Here is a 12,023-nt window from a genome sequence, read left to right as displayed (position 1 = left end):
TTTTGGTTCAAATAATTGTTCTCAACCCAGGTGCCATAAAGTAAAGACAAAGAATTTGATTCCATATTGCAATTAAAACATAGAGCAAATGACTAGAAAAACTATTCTCAACACCTACGACGGTTAATAGCTAATTTCCTTAAGAGGGAATGGTCACAAAACAATGAAGGGAGGAAAATGAACACTTGAAAAATGGGTGAACAGCTAGGCCTGGTGGTGTGTGCCTGTGGCCTCAGCTACTCAACAGGCTGATGCAGGGGAATTGTTGGAGCCCAGGGATTGGAGGCTGCAGTGAGCTATGATTGGCCCACTACAGTTCAGCCTGGGTGACACAGCAAAATCTTGTCTCTACTTTTTTTTTTTTTTTTTTTTTTTGCGACGGAACCTAGCTCTGTCTGCAGGCTGGAGTGCAATGGCGCCATCTCAGCTCCCTCAAACCTGTGCCTCCCGGGTTCAAGCGATTCTTCCGCCTCAGCCTCCTGAGTAGCTGGGACTGCAGGCGCCCGCCACTACGCAGTTAATTTTTGTGTTCTCAGTAGAGACGGGGTTTCACCATGTTGGCCAGGATGGTCTTCATCTCTAGACCTCGTGATACGCCCACCTCGGCCTCCAAGAGTGTTGGGATTACAGGCGTGAGCCACTGTGCCCGGCCTAAAAACTTTTTTAAATTAAAAATTAAATAATTAAAAAGTGGGTGAAAGACATGCCAAGGCAGTGAAAAGAAAAATGGCAAAAAGACATCAACTACGACCACCTAGATTGTTAGCAATAAAATGAAAACCAACCTCTTTTTTATATATCAAGTTGACAAAGATTCAACATGGTTATTATAAATTCACGTGATCCTCCATAGTGTGAGAAAATAGACCCGTTTACATTTTAGGCTGAGTGAAAAAACCAAAAACTGTTTTTCCTCCGCTCTCACATCACAACAATCAACACAGAAGATTTCTGTGACCACATGTCTGGGGATTTCTCTCGGTCAGTCAAGCACACAATCCATTCTGCTGTGGACACCAGCTGGGTGTCTTCTAATTCAATATGACACTGTCTCCCTGGACATAGCATTAGATTCCACAGGGCTCAGTTCCGCCAAACTGGCCTCCCACTCTCATAACAACGGCAAGCCCTACGTTGTTTACCTGTGCTTCTGACCGACTGGCTACATATCAGGTTTCCACCACTCCCTGTTTTAGTTGCATTAATTTGCTAGAACAGCTCACAGCGCGCAGGGAAACACTTACATTTACCATTTTATTATAGAGGATATGGCAAAAAATTCAGATGAAAAGATACATGGGGCCTGGCACAGGGGGAGGGGCACCCTACTTTCCAGGAAGTTTTATCCAGAAGCTCTCCAAACCCAGTCCTTTTGGGTTTTTCTGGAGGCTTCATTACATAGGCATGATGGGTTAAACCATAGGCTATTGGTGATCAGCTCATCCTCAGGCTCTCAACCCTCCCTGGGAATTGGGGTTGGGGCACTGCCATTCTCAGTCTGAGTAACAGGATTTACACAAACGGAATTTTAAAACAGATTCGCTTAACTGAAAACTTAATTAGATGATTGAATTATCTGGAACCACACCTTGATATTCCTAACCCAATCACCTTCATCCAATGAATACATTTGATTTCAGTGCATTTAATTCCTACTATATTTGATCAATAAAACGCGTAGGTTCTTAGATTGTCCCAAATGCGTGATATGACATCACAACAGGAGAGCAGTTTCCTAGGAGGTGGAGCCTGGGAAAGTTGGAGGAGACTCCTGGAAAGGAGGAGTGAAGCTCCGCCCTTTCCGCTGACAGGCTGCGCCCGAGGCTACTTAAGCCCGCCCTGGCGGGCCTGTGCTCAGATCTTCGCAGAGGAGAGCAGCGTCCGGAGCGTTTTGCGGTCTCTGCGTGGACTTGGAGCTTCCAGCGTCTTGCGACTTGGAAGCGGATTCAGACGACAGCACAGAACACTTGGGTAAGTGAATCTCTGTCTGTCTGTCTCATTGGTTTGTTTCTTTCCATTAACTTAAGGAGCACATACCTCACACCACACACACACACACACACACACACACACACACACACACACACACTCCTTTATTCTGGGGGTCAGAAAATTGGTAGGGGGCCCTGGGAGCTGCAGGTTTCCTAATCATGTCTGCCTCTAAGAACAGTGGCGTCTTTTCTGGCTCTTCCTATGAGCGGTCCCCCAGCCCGGACTCGCCAAGATCCATGCTAACCTCACCCAGCTTGTCTCTCTCCCCTCCCAGAAACTCAGACTCAAGAGAAAGCTCCTCACCAGGGATCTGGAGCTACCATTCACCATCCTCTAGGGCTTCACCCCACTCACCTCCGTCATCACCAGAAACCCACAAGCTCCCATTTCCCTTTCCTAACCGTGATGGGCAATCAGTGAAGCCACTGGACTCTCCCGTGTCTTCCTCTGGGGATTCTTTAGCTTCACCACGTTCATCGATAATATACCACACGTTCTTACTGCCATCACCCAGCAGCTCATCCCCAGCTCTCGGGGAGTCTCCTGTGTCTCCCAGCTACTCTCCAAACAACCCCAGATTTCAGCTGGAGTCAGCCCCCCACACCCAGGAATCACATACAGACTCAGAAGCCTCAGGGCGCTCCTCCCCTCTGTCTTTCCTCTCTTCACCCCCAGCCCTCAGGGACTCTCCTGTGTGTCCCAGTTACTCTCCAACCATTCCCAGCTTTCTGCGGGAGTCAGCCCCATGCACCCAGGAGTCCCCCAGAAACTCACAGGTCTCAGGAGATTATGAGCGGTCCCCCAGCCCTGACTCCTCAAGATTCATGCCTGCCTCTCCCAGCTTCTCCCTCTCCCCTCCCAGAAACTCAGACCCAAGGGGCAGCTCCTCACCAGGGATGCGGAAGTACCTTTCATCATCCCTCAGGACTTCACCACTCGCACATCCAACATCAGCGGAATTTCACAACTTTACATTTCCCCCGGCTAACCAAGCAGGACAGTCACTGATGTCATTGTGCTCTCCCGTGTCCTCCTCTGGAGATTCTTCACAGTCACCCCGTTCCTCAATAATATACCATATGTTCTTACTGCCATCATCCAGCAGCTCACCCCCAGCCCTCAGTGACTCTCCTGTCTGTTCCAGCTCCTCTCCAACTACACCCAGATTTCAGGGGGAGTCAGCCTCCCACACCCCAGAATCACCTACAAACTCACAGAGCTCAGTGAGATCCTCCCCAGTCTCTCTCATGTCTTCACCCACAGCGCTCAGGCACTCTTCTGTCTGTCCCAGCTACTCTCCAACCCTCTCTAGATTTCAGCTGGAGTCAGTTCCAGGCACTCAGGACTCACCACCAAATTCACCAATTTCACTGAGTTACTCCCCAGTCTCTCTCATGTCTTCACCCTCAGCCATCAGGGACTCTTCTGTCTCTCTCAGCTGCTCTCCAGCCACGCCCAGGTTGCAGCTGGAGTCAGTTCCAGGCAGCCAGGGATCACCTACAAACTCACCCATTTCACTGAGTTACTCCACAATCTCTCTCACGTCTTCATCCCCAGGCCACAGGGACTCTTCTGTCTCTCTCAGCTACTCTCCAACCACACCCAGATTTCAGCTGGACTCAGTTCCAGGTAGCCAGGGATCACCTACAAACTCACAGACCTCACTGAGATATTCCCCAGTCTCTCTCATGTCTTCACCCCCAGCCCATAGGGACTCTCCTGTCTGTCCCAGCTACTCTCCAACTATGCCCAGATCTCAGCGGGAGTCAGTTCCAGGTACCCAGGAATCACCTACAAACTCACCAATTTCACTGACTTACTCCCCAGTCTCTCTCCTGTCTTTATCACCAGACCACAGGGACTCTTCTGTCTGTCCCAGTTACTCTCCAACCACACCCAGATTTCAGCGGGACTCAGTTCCGGGCATCCAGGAATCACCTACAAACTCACAGACCTCACTGAGTTACTCCTCAGTCTCTCTCATGTCTTCACCACCAGCTCTCAGGGACTCTCCTGTCTGTCCCAGCTACTCTCCAACCACGCCCAGATTTCAGTGGGAGTCAGTTCCAGGCACCCAGGAATCAGCTACAAACTCACCAATTTCACTGAGTTATTCCACAGTCTCTCTCGTGTCTTCACCCCCAGCCCTCAGGCACTCTCCTGTCTGTCCCAGCTACTCTCCAACCACACCCAGATTTCAGCAGGAGTCAGCCTCCTACACCCAGGAACCACCTACAGACTCACAGACTTCACTGAGATCCTCCCCAGTCTCTCTCAGGTCCCACGGGGACTCTTCTATCAGTTTCAGCTACTCTCAAGCCATCTCTAGATTCCAGCTGGAGTCAGTTCCAGACACCCAGGACACACCACCAAACTCACCTATTTCACCGAGTTCCTCCCCAGTCTCTCTCATGTTTTCACCCCCAGCCCTCAGGGACTCTTCTCTCTCTCTCAGCTACTCTCCAGCCATCTCCAGATTTCAGCTGGGGTCAGCTTCCCACACCCAGGAATCACCTACAAACTCACAGACCTTACTGCAGCCCTCCCCCATTTCTTTCACTTCTTCTCCCCCAGCCTTCAGGGACTCTCCGGTGTCTCCCAGCTTCTCTCCCGCCTTCCCCAGATTTCTGCAGCAGTCAGCCCCAGGCACCCAGGTGAAGCCTAGAAACTCACAGGCCTCACGAGACTATTTCCCTGTGACCTGTGTCTATACAGCGATGGCTCCCACGTATCCCTCAGTGACACCAAACCCATCTCCATTTACACTCAGGCACTCCCAGGGCCTCACAGCTATTCCCTGTTACAGTCCTTCAGTTCAAAGGCCTGACCAATCTACTAGCCAACATGACGCGGTTCCCTGGCCATTTCTCCACATTTCTGGTGAGGGCCCCACACCCAGCCGCAGAAGAGCCCCTCCTGCATTCCGTCCTCACACGCAGGCCTGTCCATCTACTTGCTACTGTCACACTCTCGCCAGCAGAAGAGGCTCCTCTAACGGCCGATATCACCACCCAGACTATCATCGCCCCGCAGCTGTGCAGCGGGACCCTCCTGCTTGCCGACGTGGCTGCCAGCGCCCGTACTGACAACAACCTCCAGCATGTCGGCGTCCCTGCGGGTGACAATACCGCTGACATGGCTAGCATGACCGTCCAACCTGGCAGTGACACTGTTGATGTAAGCCTCCCACATTGCTGGGACCACAGGTGCTTACCTCCACTACTGGCCTTTTTTTTTTTTTTTTTTTTTTTAATTTTAGAGTTGGGGTTTCACCATGTCACCCAGGCTGGTCTAAATCTGCTGGGTTCAAGTGATCTTCCTGCCTCAACCTCCCAGGGTGCTGAGATTACTGGCATAAGCCACCATATTCAGCCTATTATTGTTTTTGATGCCATTATGAAGAGAATTATTTGCTATATTTCATGTTCAAATTGTTCATTGTGATTTTATGGAAATTTAATGGATTTTTGAATATTAAGTTTGTATCCTGAAACCTTGCTGGATTCATGTATTAGTCCTAATAGATCATTTAATGCATTCCTTAAGATTTTCTATATTCAGGATAATATCTCTGAGAAACAATCTTTTTATTACCTAGTCCTCTGTTTTCTGGATGCTTTTTATTGCCTAATTTTCCTGATTAGAAATTCTGGCAAAATCTTGAATAAATAGGGCAAGAGTTGAGGTCTTTTTTTTTTTTTAAAACCTAATTGTTCATAATTGTCATTTATTATAGAGATTGGCTCTCACTGTGTTGCCTGGGCTGGTCTCAGCTTCCTCGGCTCAAGTGATCCTCCCAGTAGTGGGATTATAGGCATGAGCACTGCCCCTGGCCTTTTGTCTTGTTTGTGATGTCAGGTGGAAAGTGTTTAATATTTTGCCAGTAAACATGATGTTTGCTGTGGGGTTTTGGTGGGTGTTCTTTACCAGGTTAAAGACGTTTTTTAGTTTCTAGAGTCTTTTTCTCATGAATCATGTTGGATTTTGTCAAATGCTCTTTTGTGTCTATTGAAATCATCATGTGGTTTTTGTGTTTTAATAATCTAGTATATGTATTTTACATTGATGTCTCCAAAAACTTTCTTTCAGGATTCATATTTTTAGTCATGATGGAAATGTTTGTGTTTTTACTGTTTACAGATATTCTTTTTATGTGACCTCGCAGTCCACACATATTTGAAACATGCAAAAATTTAGTTTTCCCCTTGTATTTCAAATATTTAAATGTGAGAAACCATTTTTTGGTTTCAGTAACACCAGGAGTTTTCCCCTTCCCTCCCTCCCTCCCTCTCTTGCTTCCTTCCTTCCTTCCCTCTCTTGCTGCTTCTGCCCTCTCTCTTTTATATTCATTGTGTGCATCCTATTTCTTGTGTTTTGTTCGGAAATCCTCGACAGTGGCAGGAAATTGTGTTATTGTCTTCATTTAGTGGTATCTGTCTTTCATGGTTCTCCATCAATTGTAAACATCTGTTGGTTTCCCCCAAGTCAGTAAGTATTTTTCCCTTCAGTACACCTGTTTTTCTTTATACAGCTATTTCTGGAGTATAGGGTTACATACTGATAAACCCAGTGCACTCAAAAATATATTTAATATCCCAATAAACCCATCATAAAGTTAAAAAATCATAAACCAAACCATCATAAGTCACGGTTTGTGCGTGGATATGGGTTTCATCAGTTCCGTTGTATTCCATAATGCTGTACACCTTTAACAATGGCAAACTGATAGGGAGTGGATATTTATAGCATTTTAAAAATCAGTTATTAGAGGCATCCCACATAATATTTTGTCATTTATATGAGAGAGGGTGAGGGCTGAAAGTTCATCTTGCGTCTTGGAACAGATTCATGGGCCCCCATTTTATAGGGACTGGTCCTCAGTTCTGCAGGTTAAGAAACTCCAATGTATTGATTTTCCAGGGTAATGAGAAAATTCTCTGAGTGATATATAACATCCACCACACTCACAGCAAATGCTGTTCTGGATCAGAAACTGATCTGGTCATTGAATGATGATAGAGAACTCATAAAGATTCCATGGAGAAAGTGATATTCAAGTTGGGTCGTGAAATCTGAGTATAAACAATAGTTCAACAATAAAGGAGAGGATAGACAGAAGAACAATAACGGCAAAGTCAGCGACTTGTGAAAATGGAAGACGGCTGGAAAGTAGGACAGTTCATATCCAAGCCAAAAGGGGCGGGTTTGTGACCAAATGCCTGGAGGCTTTGGATGCCGTGGAGCCCTTGACAGTTTTTGAGAATATATCAAAACAATTAAATAGTCTATTTGGAAGACAGAGTCCTGGCACTTCTAGGATGTAATTTTTGAACAATAATGAGAATGGAGAAATAAGGAAATGTGTTATCACTCTAATTGAAACCTCTTGCCGTGGCACAGAAAAAGACATGTCTATCTTGGGAACAGAACTGTATCCCAGATAATATCTAATTATATAGAATAATGTAGTAAGCGATGAAAACAGTATTGCAATCTATAGGGAAAGCATAAATTTTTCAGGAAATAATGTTGACAAAACTCGACAAACCTTTGGAGAATTAGAAAACATGAGGCCGGGCGCGGTGGCTCAAGCCTGTAATCCCAGCACTTTGGGAGGCCGAGACGGGCGGATCACGAGGTCAGGAGATCGAGACCATCCTGGCGAACACGGTGAAACCCCGTCTCTACTAAAAAATACAAAAAACTAGCCGGGCGAGGCGGCGGGCGCCTGTAGTCCCAGCTACTCGGGAGGCTGAGGCAGGAGAATGGCGTAAACCCGGGGGGCGGAGCTTGCAGTGAGCTGAGATCCGGCCACTGCACTCCAGCCCGGGCGACAGAGCCAGACTCCGTCTCAAAAAAAAAAAAAAAGAAAACATGATGTTCCTTTCATGGCACACACAGGGATTAAAAACAATAGGAGCATTGGATGTGAATATAGACATGAGTTTATTGGGAGTCACGGTATGGAAAGTCTTCCTGATCCTACAGGAAAATACAGAATCCACAATTAAAAGACACATAAATTTGGACAAATCAAAGTGTTTTTAATTTAAACTTCTTTACTATATAATATTTCCAACTGGGAAATAATTAGTAATTTATGAGAGTCAATACCATTAGTTTAGACAGAATTTAAAATAAACGAATGAAGAAAGTGGGCAAAGGATATAAACAGAAAATTCAGCATGATTGATATATCGACGCCTGTTCAACATTTCCATGATCAAGGAAATGCAGTCAATAATAAGTCAGCATGTGTAGTCTATCAAGTAGTGATAAAATTAAGAAAATGATTATTTCTAGTTTAGCCACACTGAAGTTGGAAGTATAAGCTTACTGGAGGACAAGGTAGTATGGGATCTAAAAATTAATCTATCCTAGGCAACCATTACAAATGATTTCATTATGTAGTGAGAAACCATCTACAGTATATTATCTGTGATTGAAAAAAAAAATGGTTACAAGGTTTTATGGGCCATTTGGGAGAGGGGATTTAAAAAAATGTATGTAGACTCACAAACATCAGAAAATAAATAAGCCAACATATTAATAGTGTGTTCACGTGTGCTAGGATTACAGAAGACTTTAAATTTGTTAGAATTTTTTTCTTTCTTTATATTGAATATGCACACCTTTTGAAATAAACCTTTAAACATAATTTACACCAAAACAACCAGTAATACTTCATATCCAACGGTGATAGATATGGACTTTTTTGAGAATATTGTAAGGTTTTCTTCACGAATATGTCAGGAATGCGTAAAGACGTTCCAAAAACACAAAAAATTAGCCGGGCGCGGTGGCGGGCGCCTGTAATCCCAGCTACTTGGGAGGCCAAGGCAGGAGAATGACTGGAACCCAGGAGGTGGAGGTTGCAGTGAGCTGAGATCAGGCCACTGCACTCTAGCCTGGGTGACAGAGCGAGACTGCATCGCAAAAAGAAAGAAAGAAAAAAAAGAAGGAAGGAAGGAAGGAAGGAAGCAAGCAGTGGTGGTGCTGAAATCTGACCATGGGATACCACGCAGGGCCACCTCTTGTTGCTGAGCAGTGGGCAGAACTCGAAGGGGTGCGCGTTTATGGCCCTATCTTGACCCTAATTCAGAACTCCCCGCCGGAGGTTCTGGGAAATGTCCGACCGTCTGGAGTCACTCACTTCCGCTTCTGTCGGGCACCCCACTGAGCTCGTCTGAGACAACGGGGAAGTGTAAGAGGAGGTGGGTCTCAGTGGGGGTCTTCTGTCCGTCCTCAGGAATTACAGTTGATTCTCCAGGACCCGCAGGAAGGGGTGGCCTGTAGTGCAGGATCGGAGCCAGGGAATTTCCGTAAGCTCTGCCTGGCCGAGAAGTGGCTTCAGGAGTCAGAGGCACTGAGCATCCTGGCTTGGGGCGTGGGGCGGGGCCCGGGCTAGCAGCTGTGGCTTTGAGATGACATCTCTCAGTGTAGGAGACTCCAGTCACGACAGTCTTGTGTATGGCTCTTAGTGTATTCATAATTGTGCACAGTCCATTTTAAATTGCAATAACAATTTACGACATTTTCATCGACCCCCCCCCAATAAAATCTCTGTAAACATTAGTCATTCCTCTTTCCATCTCTGGGCCCCTACCCCAACCAGCAACTGCAGCCCTAGGTCACAGCTCCATAGAGAGCTCCAATTTATCACCAAAGATTTGCCAGTCTGGATAGTTTTTATGAACAAAATAATACAACACGCCAACCTGCGCAAATGTAGTCTATCAAACTTAGAAAAATTAAAGAACCTGAGCAAGTCTACATTGGATATGCGGAAATGGAAAGTGTTAAGTTCACTGGGTGACAAGGGGGTAATGTCCCCCAAAACTGAAGGATCACAGGCAGGCACTGCAAATAATTTGGTTATGTAATGATGTGGCGAACTATACATGATATATGACCCACGGGGAAAGAAACGGATACCAAATACTATGCCATTTGGGGGGAAGGGATCTTTAAGATTGGACACACACTCACATAAATCAGGGATCAAGTGTGAGTTTCACTTTTTCTGATGTGTCTTTTTACATGTGGAATATGCACCACTATTGAAATAAACATGTGAAGGCCATTTATAATGAAACACCAGTAATGCTCTATATCCCTGGTGAGGTGATGACAGACTTGTTCATTTGAGAATATGGGCAGGTTACCTACAGTGCGAATATAAACGAAGTGCAGAATAGACATTCGATGTGGTACCACTTGAGAGAAAACAAACACACAAACCCCCAAAGTCTATTTCTAACCATACACACATATGTTGAACTTCATCCTCTCTCCCATCCCCGGAAACTGGGTATGGGGCTGAAAATTCCACCCCTCAGGTGTTGGCTTGGTCTTTCCGGTGAGGGGCCCCAGACCCCTCGTGAAGCCACCACGTGGCAGCCAGAGGACACGGGAAGCTCAGCCCTTTCCACTCTCAGGCCCTGTCCGAGGCGACTTAAACCCACCCTATCCGGCCTGTGCTCAGATCCTCACAGAGGACAGCAGCGGTAGGAGAGTTTCGCTGGTTCTGCCAGCACCTGAAGCTTACAGCATCTTGTGATCTAGAAGCAGATTCAGAGGACAGAAGAACAGAACCCTTGGCTAAGTGAATCTGTGTGTGTCTGTCTGATTTGTGTGTTTATTCCCATTTTCTTAAGGAAGACACAAATCAAGTTACGCCACACACACACACACACACACACACACACACACACACACACACAGAGTGCCCTTCATATACTGGGGGTCAGGAAAGGGGTAGGTGACACCGGGAACTGCGGGGTTTCTAATCATGTCTGCCTCTAATGGCTCCTCCTATGAGCGTTCTCCAAGCCTGGCCTCCTCAAGATCCATGCCAGCCCCACCCAGCTTATCCCTCTCCCCTCTCAGAAATGTAGGCGCAAGAGCAGCCTCCTCACCAAAAACCCGGGGCCACTTTTCATCATCCCGCGGGGCTTCACCAAGCTCACCTCCATCATCACCAGAATGCCACACTTTCCCATTTCCCTTTCCTAACCGTGATGCACAGTCACTGAAGCCATTGTTCTCTCCCATGTCCTCCCCTGGGGATTCTTCAGGGTCGCCACGTTCATCAAGAATATACCATATGTTCTTACTGCCATCGCCCAGCAGCTCACCCCCAGTTCATGGGGAGTCTCCTGTGCCTCCCAGGTACTCCCCAGACAACCCCAGATTTCTGACCCAGTCAGCCTGCCACACCCAGGAAGTACAGAGACACTCACAGACCTCACTGGGATCCTGCCCTATGTCTCCCATCTCATCACCCCCAGCCCCCAGGGACTCTCCCATGTCTCCCAGTTACTCTCCACCCATCCCTAGATTCCTGCAACAGTCACACCCCGACCAGACTGGAACAACCAGAAACTCAGGGGTCTCACAGGGCTCTGGCCCCATGTGTCCTAACTCTTTACTCCCGGCCCTCGGGTATGCTCCTGTGTCTCCCAGCTACTCTCCTATCATCCCAAGCTGACTGCAACCCTCAACTCCCCAAATCTAGGAATCACCTACAGACTCACACATCTCAGGGCCCTCTTCCATCATGTCTCCTATCTCTTCACCTGCAACCCTCAGGGACTCTCCTGTGTCTCTCAGCTCCTCTCCCACCGTCGCCAGATTTCTATGGGGGTCAGCCCCTCAGGTCAGAGACCTCCCTGTGCTCCTCCCACGTGTCTCCCATCTCTTCATCCCCATTCCCCAGAGATTCTCTGGTTTCTCCCAGCTCCACTCCAACCAGCCCCAGGTTTCTACAACAGTCAAACTCCCACAGCCAGGCAACACCCAGAAATTCAGAGTCCTCACTGCACTCCTCCCCTGTGTGTCCCATCTCTTCACCCCCTGCCCACGGGGACACTCCCACATCTCCCAGTTACTCTGCAGAACTCCCCACGTTTCTCCACCAGTCAGTCTCCCACACCCAGGAAACACCTGGAAACTCGGGGTCTTCACACGGCTCCATCCCCATGTCCTCCAACTCTTTAGTTTAGTAGGCCCTCAGCTCCTCTTTTTTTTTT

The sequence above is a fragment of the Theropithecus gelada genome, chromosome 19 (genome assembly GCF_003255815.1).
Source record: "Theropithecus gelada isolate Dixy chromosome 19, Tgel_1.0, whole genome shotgun sequence".
NCBI classification, from domain to species: domain Eukaryota; kingdom Metazoa; phylum Chordata; class Mammalia; order Primates; family Cercopithecidae; genus Theropithecus; species Theropithecus gelada.
Note: the sequence above shows the minus strand (reverse complement) of the source record.